This window comes from Moschus berezovskii, chromosome 2 (genome assembly GCF_049115385.1).
Source record: "Moschus berezovskii isolate FMDL1 chromosome 2, NW_MosBer_1.0, whole genome shotgun sequence".
NCBI classification, from domain to species: domain Eukaryota; kingdom Metazoa; phylum Chordata; class Mammalia; order Artiodactyla; family Moschidae; genus Moschus; species Moschus berezovskii.
In genome coordinates this window covers 12440973-12462648 of record NC_142461.1, presented here as the reverse complement: position 1 = coordinate 12462648, position 21676 = coordinate 12440973, and positions in this window count along the sequence as shown.

Here is a 21676-nt window from a genome sequence, read left to right as displayed (position 1 = left end):
AAGGATTGAACTCCTTGACTTTTAGCTCTGGTTCTAGTCCTGTGAGTCATGAAAAAGGAACAACCTTGGGAAACCGGGAAACATAGGGCCAACCTGGGGGCCCTGCACATTCAGGAGGGCCTTGGGAGACTGCCTTCTGGACAGCATAGAGCAATAGGCCAAGATAAGAAAAGTTTCCAAGTGCAAGAAAGAAATTCAGTGAAATTGCAGTTTTGCTAATATTAGAATACTGTCAGATATTTCCAAAACTCAAAAAAAAAAAAAAAGGAGTTTTGAATCTTGAATTAGCCTTTGCATTTTAATAGGGAAATTTAAATGTGTCTTTGAAAATACAATAAAAGATCACAAACTGGGCATAATTCTAAGGAGGGAAAAAATACTTTGCTAAACCAGTTGATATTACAAAGAGGACTGGAAGTGAGAGAGCATTCGCCCTACTAAAATTAGCAAATTGTTTTCCAGCCTCTTATTCACAAATGCTTGGGTCTGATAAGGACCTCAGGATCCTCTCACTGGACTCCTCTTTCATCCTGCTCATGCAATCCATACCCAGATGAGCTCTCAGAAATAGGTAACACTTATGCAGGACCTGCTCTATGCTAACACCTGGGCTGAACACTTCTAATCCGTGCAGTTCTGTTACTGCTTCTCTGACCTCGTCTCCTACTGTTCCTGCCTCCCTCACTCTGCTCCGGCCACACTGGTACATAGAAAGAACCCAGCTAATGTGCACCCTCAGCCTTTTACACATGGTGTTCCCTCTGCCTGGAGCTCTCTGCCCCCTCATCTCCACATGACTGGATCCTTCTCACTGTTCAGTCTTGAATCCAAATAACACCTCCTTCAAGAAGCCCTCCCTGATCATCCTATCATGCATTTCCATCCTCCTGTCCCACAGCATCCCCTGCATTAGCATATCACCCTCAGTTCTCACTGTCATCACCTTCATCTTAGTCTGAAGTCAATCGACTTGTTTATATGCTTATTAATTACCTGCCTGCCCTCCAGAACTTGAGCTCCTGCAGGGTGGAGCCCCTATCAGTCTTTTTCATGGCTGTATTCCCAGTGCCCAGAATAGTGATTGGCACAGAGCTGGGACTCCATAACTGTGTGTTCAGTGAATGGATGAATGAGTGATTGAACAGTTTCCATTACCTAGACAGTGTATTAAAAAGCAGAGACATTACTTTGCTGACAAAAGTCCATATAGTCAAAGCTATGATTTTTCCAGTAGTCATGTATGGATGTGAAAGTTAGACCATAAAGAATGCTCAGTGCCAAAGAATTGATGCTTTCAAATTGTTGTGCTAGAGAAGACTCTTGAGAGTCTCTTGGACTGCAAGAAGATACAACCAGTCAATTCTAAAGGAAATCAACACTGAATATTCATTGGAAGGACTGATGCTGAAGTTGAAGCTCCAATACTTTGGCAACCTGATGGGAAGATTCATTGGAAAAGACCCTGATTCTGGGAAAGATTGAGGGCAGGAGGAGAAGGGGGCAACAGAAGATGAGATGTGGATAACATCACTGACTCAATTGACATGAGTTTGAGCAAACTCTGGGAGACAGTGAAGGTCAGGCAAGCCTGGCATGCTGCAGCCCATGGGGTCTCAAACAGTTGGACTTGACTTAATGACTGAACAACAACAAAAAATTTTCCAAAAGCCTAACCTTGCCTGTGGCACTTTCCAATAAATCCTTATTAAATTAACAAATGGATGTAGGAAGTAGAGCAGACCCAAATAACTCTGAATATATTAAGATCCAGGCAGGAGTTTGTCTCTACTTCATCAACAAGTTTTCCTAAGTCATTTGAAAGGTTGTAAAATGCATGTCTATTCTATTTTTGAAAGTTTCCAGCTATTTCTACTCACAAATTCGTCACCTAAATAGAATTTCAGTGATCATATAAGACCATAGCTAATTTAACAGATGAAAAAAACTGACACTCAGAAAGAGGGACAAGTGCTCAGCAAGATCATGGGTGTATCAGAAGAGCGGGACACGAAGCCAGGCCTCTCCATCCTGTCCTTTCTGTGTCTAAAACATTCGGGAGGTGCTGGCAGTCACTGAAATCGGCACGTTTCTGGACGCACTCTAAGGATAATAAAACAATAACAATAGTAGTCAAAATCTCTTGAGTATTTCTGTGTGTTGGACAGTGTAACCAATGCCTTAATTCTTCACAACAACACTAGGATGGATGGGTACTGGTATCATCCCCATTTTTCAGATGAAACGGAGGCACAGAGGGAGGAAGCATCTTGTCTACAGTCTCATAAGGAATAGACGGTAAAGCTAGAATTTGGCCTAAGGCAGCCTGGCAACGAGCATCAAAAACGTTTGGTTTGACAAATTCAGTCCTGGATGCTTCTCTCAAGGAAATAATCATGGTCCAGGGGATCTCTCTGGTGTGCCCACTTTACATGGACTTCAAGTCCGCCCAAGAGGAAAGAGGAGCTGTGAGCCTCACTGCCCATCACTGGGGGACGCCTATGTGAGGAGGACCAAGCCAGCTCCCCCCCACAACACCCCCTCCCGAGACAGGGACAGGTTGGGGAGATCCTGGCAAGCTTTCCATAATCTCGCTCACCTGGTCTCATTAGGGGAGACGTTAAGATACACCAAACACTGAATTCACTGAGATTTCTGCATCCTGCAGTTTCAACGGAAAATTATGTCTCTTGCTTTCTTTTTTCCCTTCTCCTAAAATGTCAAGTGGGTCTTTTCTAGAAGTGCTAAATGGAAATAAAAGGGATTAGGGGATAATTTTATCCCATTTAAACGTAACCTGGAGTGAATGGGAGCAAACAGACCCACTTGGCACCCACACTTATTCACCTTCTGCCTCCAGGCTCCTGCCCTCCTGCTCCCATTTACCGCCTCCCCAAAGGCACCCTGAGAGCTCCTAACACCAGCAGGATTCAGGCATCCACCGGGGCCTTGGCCTGCCTTCCAGAAGTTCCATACCTATATTCACCTTGTGTGAAGCATTTGCCCGTGAAAGGCTCCAATCTTCTGGGAAAGAAACGGGAGGAACCCCCTGGGGAGAAGACAGAAGCCCCTCCAGCCTTGGCCTGGGACGACTTGGCCAACACTCCTCTCCGTGAAGCCACAGTCCACAATGAACCTAAGCCAGGAGATCCCATCTGCTGTTTCTTAGATCCTGTCTACCTACCTGCGTATGCTATCTTTGCGGCCAGACAGTTTGTGAGAGGTGACTCAGCAGCACCAGCCAAGAGGCAAAGATGAGCATGGGCAGGCGTTCGGAGGCAGCCTAGGCAGGGGTTAATAGCGCAGGCAAAGGCACAGAGAAGTGTGGAAGGAAGCAAGAAAGAGCTCGAGATGGACAGTGACAGATGCCGGGGGGATGGAAAAGTAGGGGCAAGCAGTGAGGCTGCAGGCTCTGCCCAGGGACAGGCTTGACATGCCAGGCTAAGCACTTTGAAATCTATTCCAGAGACGGAAGACTTTCGTGACGGGCTTCCTCTGAGATGGCTCAATGGTTGAGTTGCGATATTTAGCAAATAAAAATGTAAGATGGACTCTTCGTTACATCTGAGTATCAGTTAAATGGTGATTTTTTTTTTTTCCCCTTTGGTATGAGTATGACCCATTCAGCATTTGGGATATACTTATTCTTTTTTCTTGTTTCTACTAAATAAATACATTTATTGAAATCCAGGTATTGGAGGCAGCCTTTTCAAAATAATTTTCACAGCCATTCTGTGAGATAAGTACTAGTAATACATCCATTTTATAGATAACATCTAAGTCTTAGAGAAATTATCAATGACACACAGCATAAGCACTGCAGCTGGGAATCAAGGTCAAGTCAGTTTAGGGCTTCAAAGCTCCTGTTCTTAATAAGTCTCTGCTTTCCGACATGTTGTTGTCCTTCAGTCACTAAGTTATGTCTGACTCTTTGTGACCCCACGGACAGCAGCACGCTAGACTTTCCTGTCCTTCACTGTCTCCCAGCGTTTGCTCAGATGCAGGTCCCTAGAGTCAGTGATGCCATACAACCATCTCATCCTCTGCCCCCTTCGCCTTTTGCCTTCAGTCTTTCCCAGCATCAGGGTCTTTTCCAACTGGCTTTTCACATCTGGTAGCCAAAGTATTGGAGCTTCAGCTTCAGTCCTTCCAATGAATATTCGGAGTTGATTTCCTTTAGGATTGACTGGTTTGATCTCCTTGCAGTCCAAGGGACTCTCAAGAGTCTTCTCCAGCACAATTTGAAGGCATCAATTCTTCAACGCTCAACTTTCTTTATGTTCCAACTCTTACATCCTTACACGACTACTGGAACAGCCATAGCTTTGACAATTCGGACCCTTGTCGGCAAAGTGATGTCTTTGCTTTTTAATACACTGTCTAGGCTTGTCAGAGCTTTCCTTCCAAGGGGGCAAGAGTCTTTTAATATCATGGCTGCAGTTACCACCAGCAGTGATTTTGGAGCCCAAGAAAATAAAATTTGTCACTGCTTCCATTTTTTCCCCATCTATTTGCCATGAAGTGATGGGACCAGATGCCATGATTTTAGTTTTTTGAATGTTGAGTTTTAAGCCAGCTTTTTCCTACACGTAATGAATGCTTCAATTAATTCTACTTGCATGCTCAGTCGCTTCAGTCATGTCCAACTCTTTGCAACCCCATGGACTATAACCCTCCAGGGTCCTCTGTCCATGGGATTATCCCAGCAATAATACTGGAGTAGGTAGCCATTTTCACCTCCAGGGAATCTTTTTGACCCAGGGATTGCACCCATGTCTCGTGAGTCTCCTGCACTGGCAGGCAGATTCTTTGGAGGCAGAGTCACTGGCAGTCAGAGTCACTGGAGAAGACCCTAATTCTACTTGGGATGTAATTATTGTAAAGAAAAGAAACCCATTGTTTATCTGGATTCACGTATAACTGGGTGCTTTATATTCTATCAGACAACCCTGCTTGGGGTGGAGCAGGAGGAGGGGAGGCCAGAGAGGGCAGGTTCAGCCCCCTCCCCACTGCAGTCTGAGAAGCTTTGCTGCTCTCAGTTTTAAATCTGGAGGAATCCATGTCAATTTCCCTTTGAAATCAAGTGTCTGACTTCTCATAATAATATCATAATATACATAAAAACGCTGCATAAATTATGTGTAAGAGTCCCTCGGGCAAGTGTCTAGAAAAAGGATGAGCAAACCTTTTCTGGAGGGCCAGACAGTCTGTATTTCAGGCCTGTGGATCGTACAGTCTCTGATGCACCTCCTCCTCCACGCAGGTGGAACACGAACACAGCCTTAGGCAGTACAGGATCTGATGAGTGGGGCCGAGTTCCAATAAAACTTTATTTTCAAAAACAGACCATGGGGCCAACTGTGGCCTGTAGGCTGTGGTTTGCTGATCCCTGGTCTAGACCACTGGGCACCATCAGAACCAGCTGGAGGAAACTGTACTCTTTCCCCCACAATCCATAAAATCTACCCGGGGACATCAGTATTTCTCTTTCTGCCACTGAACTGTAGACATGCTATAGACCAGGATGTCTTTCCCTCTGCTGGTCTCAGGAGGCCCATCTCTAAGATGAGGCCATTGGACCTTCAGAATCCTCACTAAATCAGCTTTGACAACCCTACCCTGCCAGAGAATTCTTGTCTCCAAAGTGGTAGGTGTCTTTCTCCCTGCTTCATTCCCCAGAACCCCCACTGCCTAGGCAGCAGTTTGCAAGAGAAGATACTTGTTTCTTATTCTGTCCACTTCTGCCCTTGGTGACGATGGTTTCTGATTTTCAGGGCTTCTGAACCCTCTGGCAGCCCTCCACCTCTGCCCCTTCCTTAGCCGATTAGCTAGGTGGAATGTTTCGAACAGGAGCACTTTAATCAGTCTCCCAGCATCTCCCCTCCTGCAAATAAATAGGTGCTAACTCACTGCAAGTTGCCAAGGGCCCTCATCACAGGGCACTTGCTCATAGCCGGAAATACCTTTAACACTCTAGTGATGTCTTCTCCCCTCTGCATCTCTGTGACAGAGTTGAAACAGTGGAAGACATCGATTTTCCACGTTGGACCTGTGAGCCCAAGATCAAAACAGGGAAGAGGTGGGAGAAACACGTTACAAGAGGGCAGGCTTTACAATGAAATTATGGTTATTGTTGTCCTGGTAGCATTTCTTCCATGCCTCCATGGCAGACAGCTCTCTGAGTAACAGCAGGTTTGTATTTCATTAGGACACTTTAGTCAAAAGATCAATGATACTCTCAGAACTGCTCTGTCAGTCCACGGGGGCGGATGAGCCTGGTGAGAAGCCTGCAAAGATCCAGCTAAAATTAGGCAGCTGCTGACAGACACTGGATTCGCAATCATAGCACATCGATTTCCAAAGCAATGCTGAATTCGAGTGAATTTCATTGGTTTCTGCGTTGTGTCTTTGTGGAAAGGGGCCTTTCATAATGAAGTGGGTCCCTCTCTGGGGAGATGGGCAGGCTTGGGGTTTGACAGAGTAAGGGGGGTAAGGGAAGACGGTCAGCAGGTTGGGGGCTGTATATGCTCTTTTAACCCAGAACTTGATTATCAGGCTCTGGGGCTCATAAGGAAAAGCAAGACTGTAGGTGGCAAGAAAGAGCTCAGCTACTGACCAGCGGAGTGACCTCAGCACCAACGTCTCCAACCCTCATTTTCCTCATCTGTAAAATGAGTACCTTATCCATTGGGACCATCCAATGGTACTTCATCAAGAACTTGTTCTGAGAATTCAGTGACTGAATTGGTGCAAAGTGATTGGTAGGAGGCGTGGCACGGTGGAACAGCTCACGATCCAGAGACCGCCACTGATGCCTCTAAGCAATCCTCCTCACACCACACACTCTACCTTGTATTTTCCTTGCCCGCCTGGATGCAGAACTTTCAAGCCCTCCTGGGTTCCTGGGCTCTCAGTGGCCTGTGGCACTGATTGGCTGCACTCTAGCATCTCATCCCAGCCTCTCGACTGCTTTGCCATTTTTCTAATTGTTTTAAGGGGCACCAAGTTCAGGGAGAAGATTGGTCTTTGAGTCAAACAAACCTGGATTCCAATCCCAGCCCAGTCACTTCCAAAGTCTGTGATCGCTCTCAATTCATTTACCTGCTGAATCTCAGACTCTTGGGATAATTATGTCTATAGGCCACTGGGATAGAATGAGGTGGAAATCTTCATAGCCACCCTGCAGAATCTGTAAGCCCCCTGGGGGTGTGCAGGGTAGGGGTGTGTGAAGGGGGAGGCGAGAGCAGAGTCACTACCCTTCACATCCTCGTGGAGCCGGGGGTAGTCATGCATCCTGCCAAATATTTTCACACCTCACCTCTTCCAGGTCCATGGTGGGACTGAACCTCCTGTCCACTGTGGCTCAGTGGGACCGTATGACTTGTTCTGGTCACTGAGTTGTGCGAACAGAAGTAATGTATGTCACTCACCTGCTGAGCATCTCATGGCTGATACAAAACCCACCAAAGCTCTCTCCACCTCTGGCTTGTTAGCTACTCTATCACCTGGGGTCCATGAATGGCCCTGACGAGAAGATCCACCCCCACCCAACCCACAACAGGCAGGCAGGATTAGCAAGAAATAAATATTTGGGTTTTTATATGTGGAATCTAAAAAATAAAATAACAAAATGTATATAACAAATGTACATAACAAAACAGGCTCACAAATATGGAGAAAAAACTAGTGGTCACAAGTGGGAGAAGGGAGAGCAGAGGTAGAGGTATGGGATTAAAAGTTTTCATAAAAAATAAGTCAGCAACAAAGATGTATTGAACAGCATAGGGAAATACAGCCATTATTTTGTAATAACTTTAAATGGAGTAGAGAATGAGATGGCTGGATGGCATCACCGACTCTGTGGACATGAGTTTGAGTGAACTCCAGGAGTTGGTGATGGACAGGGAGGCCTGGCGTGCTGTGATTCATGGGGTCGCAGAGAGTCGGACACGACTGAGCGACTGAACTGAACTGAACTGAATCTATAAAAATATTGAATTAGTGTGTTGTATACCTGATACTAATATAATATTATAAATGAAATATAATTCAATTAAAATAAGTTAAATTAATAGAGAAACAAATAAAGAAAATGTCAGTGACACAAATAAATATATATATACCCACATATATATATTTAAGCCCTTGGGGACTGTTTGTTACTGAGCAGAGCCTCACCTATGCTGACTGATACAGTGCTCACTCAGGCAAGGCCTCAAACCAGGTGTCCTCCATGACTATCTACTGAATTATGCTCACAAGCTCCCACTCTGATGCTGCTCCAATAGGGCCAGGGGTAAGGGCAGCAGTGACTGGAGGCATTGGTCTAGCCTTTCAGAGGAGGGGACAGTGATTAAGTCCCTGTCCCACTGTGGATGCTGTCAGAGTTCTAGGAGAGATAGCCCAAAACTTGGCAAGTCAAAGCCAGAGCCCTTTAACCACAGGGGCCATAAACAAGGGCAGAACAATGACCCAGGCTGCAGCTATCTCATGGGCTCAGCCCATCTGCCCTCCAAACAGCCTGAAGGTGACAGAGGGCTTTGAGCTCTTGGTTTCTGGCTATCAGAACCCAAGACAATTTGTTCTCCTTCCTCTGTTTCCCCTTATGAAAGTCAAACTCAGGGGACTCTGCCTGCTCAGGAGTTCGGAACAGGGCTCTAGAGTCAGCTGTTAATGCTGGCACTGCCTAGCTGTGTGATCTTAGACAAGTCCCTTTGCATTTCTGAGTTATATTGTTCTCAACTGGATAATGAAGATAACTGGTCTCTTGGGGGAGGGGTGGCCAGGAGGACTAGAGGAAGACTTTGCAGAGGGCTCAGTGCAGGGGGAGCACAGGGCAGCAATGAGTACAGAGATGAACAGATGCCACCCTTTAGGCTCAGCGAGTCCAGGACCAAGGTTGGAATAATCCAGCTCTTTAAACAGTTACTTTCTTTATATATAAATGGACTGGTTTGACATGTGTAAAAGCTCAGAGAATAATGAGTAGTGCCACAAAAGAGAGGCACCTGGGGACAGAGAGTAGCTGTTAAAGCAGAGACTGGGACACGGGGATGACGTCAACCGCGGTGATGGGAATGCTGTGAGGGTGACGTGAGCGGGTGTGTGTGCGGTATGAGAAGAGGGGCTGGCTCACAGCCTGAGCACACAGACATCAGTTCTGTAGAACTGCAGGTATTACACGTAACCTATTTTTACTGATGACCTGGAGGCTGACTACAGGGGCGCAATGAGGAGTGAGGGTGGAAAGGGACGTGTTCCCCTGTCCGCAGAGGATTTTAAACCAGGAAGGGAGGCATCCAAGGGTGGAGCCAAGGCCACTTGCAGCTATGTCTCCAGTTGTCCCCAGGGAACGCTCAAATGCATCTACTTCCCTGGATCTCAGGGGAAAAGCTAGAACAAACGAAAGAGGCTGGAAGGGGCCAGGGTTCAGCTTACCACCAGGAAGAACTGTCTGAAATCCACATGTTCTCTGACTGCTGAGCCCAAGCTTCCTGGCTTGGCATGCAAGGCCCCACAGGATCAGGTCTCCTCCCCAGTGTCCTCTCCCAAGCAGCCCTTTGCCTCCAGCCCTGGGGAGCCCTCAGTCCCCGGCCTCTGCCCATCCTGCTCACCCAGCTGGAGCCCCTCTGCTTTCACATCCGCAGTGCAACCAGTGCTCAGGGCTCTCCAGGACCCAGCTCAGAGAGCCCCTTCTCTCCAGGCCCACTTCCCCAGGCACTAGAGGGGCTCAGTAAATGCTCTGTGTTATTATTTTTAATCTCTCAGTCCCAGGTTCAAATCTAGACCCTGCCGCTTCCTGGTTGTGCGTTCTCATGTAATTGACTCAAGCCCCATGCAATGCTGCCTCCCAGGGGCTGCTGCGGGGAGAGTCAAGTCCATGCATGAAGCTCTTGGTCCAGGGCTCGCAGACACCAGGGTCCACAGAAAAGGAGACCTCTCCAAAGTCTCCCAGGGCCTGAGGGGAATATGGGGCACAAGGCATTTATTTGCAAGAGAGACGGTTATTCCAGAGAGGATGTGGGGGAAGGAAAAAGAAATCACATCCCTCCCACCTAACTTTGTAAGCATTATTGATTTGAGGCAGCAGCCACCAGTGCTGCTGGTGCATTGATTGACTGGCTGGGCTGGGCCTTTCAGGGTAACATGAGCTGCATTCACAATCAATTCTGTCCCTGCCCTCCCGGAGCATTGATTATAAGATGAAAGGCGCCTATAAAGCTTCAGCAGCAGCAGCAGCCACCGGCTGGTGTGGGGGAGAGGCAGGGTGTCCAGGAGGGTCAGTGGACCTGAAGGGAAGACCATGCTCAGCTTGGCGTGCCCCGCCCCCTTGCCGGGAGAGATGCAGGGTAGAGGCCAGTGGTACCCACAGAGGAGGGAGCGGCCCTGAAGAAAAGGAACAGAGCTCCCCATCACCTTGGAGCTTCCATTCTGTATGTTTCAGTGACTTTTTCACATTTTACCAGGGAATTTCCTCCCTCCAGATCTTTTCCTTGAGGCCAAGAAATGGATCTCCTTCCCTGGGACCACAGCCTTGTTCTTGGCACATTGTTGCTGTTGACTGCTAAGTCATGTCCAACTCTTTGTGATCCCAGGGACTGTAGCCCACCAGGCTCCTCTGTGCATGGGATTTCCCAGGCAAGAATACTAAAGCGGGTTGCCATGCCCTCCTCCAGGGGATCTTCCTGACCCAGGAATCAAACCCTCCTCTCTTGCATTGCAGGCAGATTCTTTACTACTGAGCCACCAGGGAAGCCCCTCCTGGCACATAGTAAGTACATATTTGTTTCATAAATTAAGTCTCTGAGCTCCCCTTTGCCTGGAGCCTCACACTCCTGGAACATTCAGACTATAAATATAATGATGGATGAAGGAGACTGAGGCCCAGAGAGGGGAAATGACTTTCCCAAAGCTGCACAACAAGCTATTAGCCCATTCAATGAAATGCAGCAAGACCCTATGGTCCTTGCCCCTCCCCCAGTGTCCTCTGCCTGCTGTTTGCCCATGGAAAGCTTTAGTCAAAGAATAAGTTTAATCAGAAAAATGAGAACATTCAAAAACAAAGGAAAACAGTCAGAAGAAACCAAATAATAATCATGTAGTCATGAAGCATCGTCGAGGACCTTTAGTTCCTTCTCAAGGGCTGGAAATAATATTCTGAGCCATATCCGGTGAGCTGTCTTGTAGATACTGAAACCCCCGGTGGAAGAAGTTAACTACGTGATGACCAGACTACACCCACACCATAAGCTGCCACAATTCCAAGAACTGGCCTCAAAGAAATGGAAAAAAAAAAAAACAAACCTGGAACTGAAGGTTAACTGCAGCTAAAACAATCAAGATGACATCGGTCAGACCTCCAACGATCAACCGGAGATGACTGTCAAAGTGCCTGTAGCCCCCACCCCCGCCACTGTCTATAAAAACTTTTGCCCACTGACTGCCCGTGGAGGGAAAAGTCAGCCTTTGGACAGATGTCTGCCCTCCCCCTGCCCAGCTGCCACATCTGAAATAAAGCAAACTTTCCTTTCCACCAACCTGTCCTATTTATTGGCTTTTGAGCAGCAAACCACTGAACTCCCCCACTCTTTCGGTAACATCAGAACTGGAACCCAGGGACTGCTGCCTCTCAGTACAGGGCTTCTTCCAGATCTTGTTCGCTCACATCCACTGGGCACGTCCGAGGCTGCGGCACAGTGATTTTATGAGAGTGTAAAGACAATTTATTTTCCCCTAAAAATAACTGAAAAAAACAAATGACTGAAGAAGATACCCAAATGTTTATAAATGTGCTAAAACCATGGTATCAGCTCATAAACTACAGAAGCGTACAGGGGAAGAAGGCTCCTGCCTGCGAGGCAGTGACAGGCCCATCCCTTGTGCCCTTGATGGAACTAGCTCCATAGGTACCTGCTAAACCCAGTAGGAAATTCCATACACATGGACAGCAGGACTCCCAGAAAGTGAGTTTCAGATGCCTTCACTCTTCCAACTTAACAGCAGCAAGGGCAGAAGACAAAAATCTATATTGTCCTATAAAAGTACCAACCTAGCATCTTTCACAGAAAATCACAAACTACTTTCATTTATCTAAGGAGGAAAGCTGGCTACGGCTCATGTAGAATTTGATGGGTTCTGACAAAGGAAAGAAAATGTGATATAGAACAAGAAGGAGAAAAAGCACATCATTTCTTGCAATACTATTGTGTGTGACACAGAGACGAGCACTCAACTCATTTTCTAAATTTACCCGTGAACCGTGTGGAACAGGTATATAAAGCCCAGCTCTCCACCTGCTCCACACATATCTGCCGAATCAAACCCCGCTGTTTAGCTGTGGTGGTGGTGGTGGTTTAGTTGCTGAATCAGATCTGACTCCTTGGGACCCCATGGACACAGACTCTGCTCTGCATGGGATTATCCAGGCAAGAATACTGGAACAGCTTGCCATCTCCTCCTCCAGGGGATCTACCCAACCCAGGGACTGAACCCGAGTCTCCTGCTTGGCAGGCAGATTCTTTACCTCTAAGTAACCGTGTGTATTAGTTGCTCAGTCGTATCCAACTCTTTGCGACTCCATGGACTATAGCCCACCAGTCTCCTCGGTCCATGGAATTCTCCAGACAAGAATACTGGAGTGGGTTGCCACTTCCTCCTCCAGGAATTGAAGGGATCCCTTCGCAGCCCAGAAATCGAACCCAGGTCTTCTGCATTGCAGGCGGATTCTTTACCCTCTGATTAGCTGCTGCTGCTGCTGCTAAGTCACTTCAGTCATGTCCGACTCTGTGTGACCCCACAGACGGAAGCCCACCAGGCTCCCCCTTCCTTGGGATTCTCCAGACAAGAACACTGGAGTGGGTTGCCATTTCCTTCTCCAATGTGTGAAAGTGAAGTCGCTCAGTCATGTCCGACCCTTAGCAACCCCATGGGCTGCAGCCTACCAGGCTCCTCCATCCATGGGATTTTCTAGGCAAGAGTACTGGAGTGGCTTGCCATTGCCTTCTCCATCTGATTAGCTGGCCCTGTTCAATTCACTCAATGGCAGAACAGAGCCACTCTATCCAGTGGCATCCATCAGCCAATCATGACAGTGCCTGTTTCACAGCCACCTGCTTGCTCAGCTCTTCATCCCAGAATCTGGGGGCAAACACTGAGCGTTCTCTCTCTCTCACGCAGCCTGGACATCTCTTCTCTGCCTCTCATCCTGGCTCACCTTCATCTCCATGTCCTCCTTTCTCTCCCCCCTTCCTCCTTCCCTTCCCAGTGTTTATTTTCAGAACCTCAAAATCCTTCCCAAGCCTCTGACATTTACTCTTCAGAATTAGAAACGTTTCCATTTCTCTTGCCCAGAGCAAAACTGGTGGAAAAGGTTTCCCCCAGGATCTTACCTGCCCTTCTGGAGGCAAAGCTGGCTTATGTCAGCCCAGCACCGATTGTGTTAACCAGCAATTATTAGGTACCCACTGTGCACCAAGTCTTTCTAATGAACTATCACATTCAATCCATTTAATAAGCCTGTGGGGTTGGCGTTACCATATACAGGATGAATGAACCGAGGCTTAGAGCAGTTAAATAGCAAGTCTAAGGGGGAAGGAGAGGAGGGAGGAGGAGGAGTGACAGATCACAAGAATGAGCTAGTGCTCAGAACTTTCTGTGTAACCTGCCCTGCTCTACACACACTAATTCATTTATCCTCATACCAATGGCATGAGATACATCTCCAGTTTATAAATGAAGAAACTGAGGTGCTGAGAAATTAAGTAACTTATTCAGAGCCATGGTCAAGTAACTTATCCAGGCCCAATTTTGGGTCAAAATCAGTAGTTCAGTCGTGTCTGACTCTTTGCAGCCCTATGGACTGTAGCCCACCAGGCTCTTCTCTCCATGGGATTCTCAAAGCAAAAATACTAGAGTGGGTTGCCATTTCCTTGTCCAGAGGATCTTCCCAACCCAGGGACTGAATCTGAGTCTCTTATGTCTCCTGCATTGCAGGTGGATTCTTTATCACTGAGCCATCCGGAAAGCCCCTTTCTTTTTAAACCTAGCCTCCACTCAAAACCCATCACCAAAGGAATGAAAAATGAACCCACTCTGGCACTCAAGATCTCCATTCTGCCACCCCAGTAGTCCTGACCAGTTCTCCAGACTGCAGCCAAATCACAGCACTTCGTTGATTTTTTTTTCATTCATTCATGACCATTAACTGAGTATCTGATATGTGCCAGGCTAAGTCTGTTGGAGTTAAGGGTGCAGAGGAGGACAAGACAGGCATGACTGCCCTTGCCTGTGGAGGAGATAAATGTTACACAAGTAAAACTGCCCCCCACTATAAACTCCCCACCTCTGAGAATTTGCTCTTGCTGTTCCTTTTGCCTAATCCATCCAGCTATTGATCTATCACCTATATCTGCAATTCTGGACACAAGACTGCAATTGGGGAAACTGAGGCCAAGGCCAGAACAGAGACACTGCCCAAGCCCTGGGTCCCCCTATCTCAGCAACGGCCCCACCATCCACCAGCCTGAAACCTGTACATCATCCTTTGTGCTGTGTTGTGCTCAGTCATGTCCCACTCCTTGAAACCCCAGGGACTGTAGTCTACCAGGCGCCTCTGTCCATGGGACTCTCCAGACAAGATTACTGGAGTGGGTTGCCATACCCTCCTCCAGGGGATCTTTCCAACCCAGGGATCAAACCCAGGTCTTCCACATTGCAGGAGGATTCTTTACCAACTGAACCACCAGGGAAGCCCATGAATACTGGAGTGGGTAGTCTATCCCTTCTGCGAGGGGTCTTCCCGACCCAGGAATCACACCAGGGTCTCCTGCATTGCAGGCAGATTCTTTACCAGCTGAACTACCAGGGAAGCCCCCCCCAGACACCATCCTTTATCCTCCCTTTTCCTCACCCTCCCTTGAAATCAATCACTAAGACCGGTTGACTCTAGAACCTGAATTCTCCTAAAGCCACCTCCCAACCCTCCGCCTCAGCCTGTCCCCCGACCCTTTCTCCCAGTGCACTGGGCCAGCCTCCCTCCTGGTCTTGCTGCTGCTTCTCTCTCCTCCTCCAATCCAGCCCCACACTGAGAGCCGGAGGGCCCTTTCAAACGCACGAGTCTGCATGGTCCTTCTGCTCAAAAGCCTTCACTGGCCACCCGGTGGACTCAGCACACTTCCCAAATTCTCCCACATGGCACCGAGCCTACCCAGGACCCAGCTCCCCTTCACCTCTCTCCCCGTCACAGGATACACCCTAACAACACAACCTACTGGAGGTCCTGGGGCTCAGCTGCTGTCCCCCAGGCCTCTGCACATGCTGTCTCCCCTGCCTGGTGGTCTTCGCCCCCTCCCACTGGTCACTTCTTACTTTTTCCAGACCCTGCATGTCATTGCCTCCTCTGCCACATGTTCTCAGAGCTCTGATACTGCCTTCAGCAGGCAACTTTCCTCCAGGCGGTGACTCAGGGCCCCAGCTCCTTCCATCTCAAGGCTCCACCCCTCCTCCAAGGCCTCAGACTGCTCTTTTTCCAGCTGGCAGAGGGGAAAGAGAGAGTGGAGAGGATACACCTGCTTCCGAATCACCTCAACCAGAAGTGACATTCGCATCACTTCTCCCAACCCACTGGTGAGAGCTGGTCATGGCCCCACCTACATGCAGGGGGGCCGGGAAATGCAGCCCCTTGCGGCCCCTTCCCAGCCTCAACCCCTCACACATCTCACCACCTTGCCATCATCTCTGTATTAGTTCGCTAGGGCTACTGTAACAAGACGCAACCGACTGGGTGGCTTAAAATAGGACTCTACTGCCTCAGTTCTAGAAGCTAGACGTCCATGTCAAGGTCAGCAGGGCCATGCTCCCTTGAAGACTCTAGAGAGGGAGTTGTTCTGAGCCCTCCGATGGCTCCAGGCATGCCTTGGCTCGCCGCCGGCTCCTCCCTGCGTCTCATGACACTGTCTCTGTGTCTGTGTCCAAATTGCCCCTTTGTATAAGGGCACCAGTTATCCTGGACTAGGGCCCGCCCTAACAACCTCATTTTAACTGTCCCTCTGGAAAGATCCAATTTTCAGGAAAGGTGACATTCTAAGGAACAGAGGGTACAACCTACACATATCTTTGTGTTGTTATTGTTCAGTCGCTCAGTCGTGTCCGACTCTTTGTGACCCCATGGACTGCAGCAGGCCAAGCTTCCCTGTCCTTCACCATCTCCCAGAGCTTGCTCAAACTCATGTCCATTGAGTCAGTGGTGCCCTCCAACCATCTCATCCTCTCCTGCCACCTTCTCCTTTAGCCTTCAGTCTTTCCCAGGATCAGGGTCTCTGCCAATGAATCATCTCTTCACATCTGGTGGCCAAAGTATTGGAGTTTCAGCTTCAGTATCAATCCTTCCAATCAATATTCGGGTTATTGACTAATTTGATCTCCTTGCTGTCCAAGGGACTTTCAAGAGTCTTTTTCAGTCCCACAGTTAGCCTTCTTTCTGGTCCAACGCTCACATCCATACATCTTTTTGGAGAAACACAATTCAATTAATAACAATCATACATTCCAGTTCACTGGCAACTTCTGGGTCACTTTTTACCACCATCTTCACCTGGGGGCCTGTAGGCAGTCGGAGTAGGTGGTTAAGAGGCTTCAAGGCAGACAGAAGTGGACTCAAGCCCTTCTTTCCAAGGGAGCAATGGTCAGGAAGAGACCAGCCCACTGAGGGGTGGGGAGGAGGAACAGGAAGGTTCTGGGAAATGATAGCTCCAAACGGCATTTCCAGCTGGTCTTTAATGCTGAGGCTTCTGAAATGTGATGTGCAAAAAGAAAACAGACTCGATTGAAATGGAAATGCGTTGTGATGGGTAAGAGGGGGAGAAAATGGAAACTGCACTTCCTTTCAAACATGCTGTATGTCACTCCTGAAAGGAGATATCCTAGTAAAAGCTGCCCTGATGCTAAATGAGACGATGGAGATGAGAGAGCACAGAGCCCTCGTGGAAAGACGCGAACAGTAGCTGTGACCACGGTAAATCTTGTCCCCTCAGGACGCAGCCCAGAAAGGAGGGTCTGGCACTGATGGGGAGCCCAGAAGAAACTGGGAGCCCCATTTGCCCTGGGGAGGTCAAGGCCTCCTTCCTCTCAACCAACTCCAGCAGCCACAATCACCCCCAAACTCCCTCCCGAGTGAGAAAGTCAAAGGCCATGGGCAGGCCACATGACTGTGCAGGGGAAAACGAGGTGCTGGGTTGAGTGACATCACAGGAGCTGGGGGGCGGGGGCACTCAGAAGCTCCATCTGCACAGGCCTTAGTTTCAGGTTCCCCACGTTCCTGCAGGAGCGGGGCCAGCCAGAGGTCCCAGGGCCCAGTGCCCACCCCGACATTGCCACCTAGCAGGTGGCTTTCCTCCCACAGAGATTCAGGACCCAGGGGCGAGGGCAGCCCCTTTCCACCTCTAAGGAGGTGTGGAACAGACGCTGGCACGTCTATGAGGTTGTTCAGAGGGGGTCTGAGAAGAGAAGGTGGGGGCATGGCAAGTCTGTGGGGTCATTCAGAGGGGGACTTGGGGGAGAAGGTAGGGAGCGGAGACCTACTGTCCTACAAGAGTCACCCCGGGCCATTCCTTCGAGTGGGGTGGCCCCACTCACCCTCACAGCCAACTTCACTGACCCCGTTTTGCAGAAGAGGAAACCAAGGCTGGGGGATGTGACCAAGTCACCCAGCAGGAGAGTGGTGGAGCTGGGACTCAAACGCAGGCCCCTTAGCTCCGGAGCTGGTGCCTCACTCAGCCTCACGCTGGAGCTCCTCACGAGCGGGCATCCCCCCTCCAGACCCTGTGCTCCATCAGGACAGCGGCTCTGCTTCATTCGCTCTGCATCCCCGTTGTGCTGGTTCCCAAACCCCAGGCCAGAGAACCCCTGCGGCAGCCTCCCCTGGGAAGCTCATTAAAGATGCAGGTCCCTGGGCCCCACTCACAGCTGCTGCAACAGCATCTCCAGTGCTGGGAGTCCTGAACCTGAAGTTTAAAAAAAAAAAACTTCCCCAGGGAGTTATGTCCAAAGAGCACTGCCCCAAATCCTAAGTGCTACTCTCTCTGTGTCTTTGGGCCTGAGGGGCAGGCACCATGCTAAATGCTTTCCATCTAGTGATTCGGCCAAACCTCACTGCAATTCTACACGGTCTCCACTGTTGGGTCCCTGGTCTATGTCCCTGTAGAGCTTCCCAGGTGGTTCAGTGGTAAAAACCCACCTGCCAATGCAGGAGATGCGGGGTTGATCCCTGGAGAAGGAAATGGCAAACCACTCCAGTTTTCTTGCCTGGAGAATTCCATGGACAGAGGAGCCTGGTGGGCTACAGTCATGGGGTCACAAAAGAGTTGGACATGACTTAGCAACTAAACTATAGAGCCTAACCCAGTGCCTGGAATATAGTCGTCATTCAAAGCACACCTGTTGATGGACTTGCCTCATATAAACCCATTTAGGGCCCAACAGAAATATGAAGTGGATCTAGTTCCCATTTTATAGAAAGGGAGACTGCAGCTCAGACAGGTTAAGTGATTGGAAGAGGCAGGGTCAGGAGCTGGCTGGTTTGCAGGGCATTGTCCAGGGGGGTGCTGGGCCTCCTCCCCCTGTACATGGAGTGGCAGCAAGAGCTGTGTCAACAAAGAGAGAACTGATTCCGTGGTCCAGTGGCTTTGCTGAGGCCTAATGCTAGGAGAAGGCAATGGTACCCCACTCCAGTGCTCTTGCCTGGAAAATCCCATGAATGGAGGAGCCTCGTAGGCTGCAGTCCATGGGGTCGCTAAGGGTCGGACATGACTGAGCAACTTCACTTTCACTTTTCACTTTCACACATTGGAGAAGGAAATGGCAACCCACTCCAGTGTTTCTGCCTGGAGAATCCCAGGGACGGGGGAGCCTGGTGGGCTGCCGTCTATGGGGTCGCACAGAGTCGGACACGACTGAAGTGACTTAGCAGCAGCAGCAATGCTAGGAGGCACCGGCTGCCAGCTGGGCAAGGAGTCCAGTTGTATCCAGAGAGGCTATTTTCATGCCTTCTGTGTGCTCAGAAGCTGTGACTGTGCTCTTTTCTTCCATCATTGGTTCATCCCCCAGAATGTCCCCAACTGAGGCTGGAAGCCCCTCCACTGGGACCTAGGTCTCTGCCACAGGGTCTCCATCCAGGCCCGGCCTGGCTGTGCCTCCCGAATCTCTGGGGAGATGCGCTACCCACTGCCCTGTGCCCAGCAGGGCACCTGATTGGAAAGTCCCTTCTCCTGAACTCTGTCTCCCAGGGGTCCCTCTTGAAGATACCAACTCCACATCCAGGGGCAACACAGAGCAAGCGGAATCACCCACACAACAACTGTCACACATCAACCACAGCAACAGCACTGGCAACGAGCTATTTACCAAGTGCTTGCTGCCTGCCAGGCACCACACAAGAGGGTTCACTCGGATAATCTCATCAAGCCTCCTGACAACCTGTGGGGGTGGGGGATGCTATTGTCCAGTTATGCACATGGGGAAACTGAGGCTCACTGGGGGAGAAAGGTTTGCCTAAGGTCATGGAACACAAGTTTTGATAATTAGTACCTGGCATTACCCTCTCCCTTTTCCCCTCTCCCCGTTCCTTGGATCCTGCTGACAGCTTGCTGGGATCCCTTTTGGAATTCTCCTAAAATCCTAAAATAGCTCTTGGGCTGTGGAATCCACCCCATCTGTAACCTCATTCACTCCTGGATTCTCATCACATGCAGTAATGAATTTCATTAGGATCCAAGCCATTTTGATTGGAGCTTTATTGATTTGGAACCTGAGCAACATTATAGACACAAAGTTCACAGTAACACAAAGTACTGACCTGATTGTTAAAAGACGTTATCAATGAAATAGGCACAGAGCCAGGGGACACCAGGGTTATTCTGAACTCTCACACCCATGCCCACTGCGGTCCACACCCCCCTTCACAGCTCTCAAAGCATATTTTGTTCTGGACAACCCCACCCACCCTTCACAGGAGAGGCTCAGAGAGGGGAAGTCACTTGACTAGGATGACTCAGCTAGTGAGGGACAAAGCCCAGAAGTGGGCCCACGTTGCCTGGTACCAAACTGAGAACATTTCCCTGCACTGGGGTCCTCGACTGGGCCAGTATTGCTGGTTCAATTAGATGGATCCAATCTAATTGTGTGGATTACAGAACGACAATGCTGATTAAATTTGCTCATCAGACAAGCCGCTGCTTCTCCCTTAAATAAGAGAAGGTGGAGAGAGAGAAATGACCACAAACGCATCTGGACCATAGTCCCAATGGTGCGGTGGCTCCTATTGAAAAGCCAGCAGTAAAATGGGGAAGGGGTGAGGGTGATGGCCCCGTTACTCCAACTGTTACCATAGCATCATCCATGGTCATGGACTGCAGGTCATAGTACAGGTGAGGTGGGCTGAACTTCTACCCAGGCTCCTAGCCAGCTTCAAGCCCACCCCATCCTTCTATTCAAGAGAGCACAGAATGCAAAGGGAGAGGCAAGGGAGACAGGGAGATTGCCACTCCTGGGAGCACACAGCCAGGCCTTGCTAGAATTGGGGTGAGCAGTTTCCCAGAAGAGAAAGAGGTTTGGCTCTTGGTGCCCTGCAAGGATGGGTCTTTCCCTTTTATGCCAAGGCTCAGAGGGCCACGTTTAATCCAGAGAAGGCTTTACGCTTGGTTATTAGACAAGAGTGAGGTCAACAGGGCTAATGGAGACTATTTCCATCCGTGCGCATGGTCAGAGCAACTGTCAAGAAAAGGGCGTTAGCAGCCACGGTGCATCCAGGGCCTGGGCCTCAACCCCAGGGTGTGAACTGGGGTCATCACAGCAGCCAAGGCTGCACTCTGGACTATCTGTTCCCCCGCGTGCTGCAGTGAATCTGTCCGTGTCGCGCCTAAACCCAGATGTGTGGGATCCCAGGGAACATAGCTGGTCAAAGACAGCAAAGAACTGTAGTGGCCTTAGCTCTCTCTAGAAGTGGAGAACGGTCTGTGAGGCTGCCTGACTTTAGGACCCATACTTCCCTGTTTAAATGTCCTCTGAAGGCTTCCTGAAGCCCTAACTGGAGAGACAGAACTTCTCAACATGACCTATGTGGCCCTCCCCAGACTGGGCCCAACATTGTTCCAGGCTCACTTTACCCCACTCCCCTCACTTTATCCACTCCAGCCACACTTGCCTCCTGGTCATGCTAACCTGCCCACCCCAGGACCTTTGCACATGCTGTTCGCTTTGCCTAGAATGCCTTTTTTTCCTCCCTCTTACCTGAGAAACTCCCATTCGTTACTTCCTCAAGACAGTCTTCCCTGACCCTTAGTTGATCTATGAAACATGCAATAGACGATTGACTTTATATACTGTCTGCTCTCACTGCAGTCTAAGCTCCAGGAGGGTGGGAACCCTGTCTGATTCTTCTCTCTGTGGTACCCCTACCCTCATAGCACAGATTCTATCACGGAGTGAGAAGCCAGTAAATATTGAGTGAGTGAGTGAAGGAATAAACAAGGAGTTTCAGCAACGGCTGTCACAGATACATGAGGCTCTGTCAATGTAAACATTACCTAATTATCTAAATGTTCAGGGAGTCCCTCTAGTATGAGGCATCCCAGAGTTAAGAGATGACCCAGAGGACACTTTGAGAGATCCAAATTAAGGCAACAAA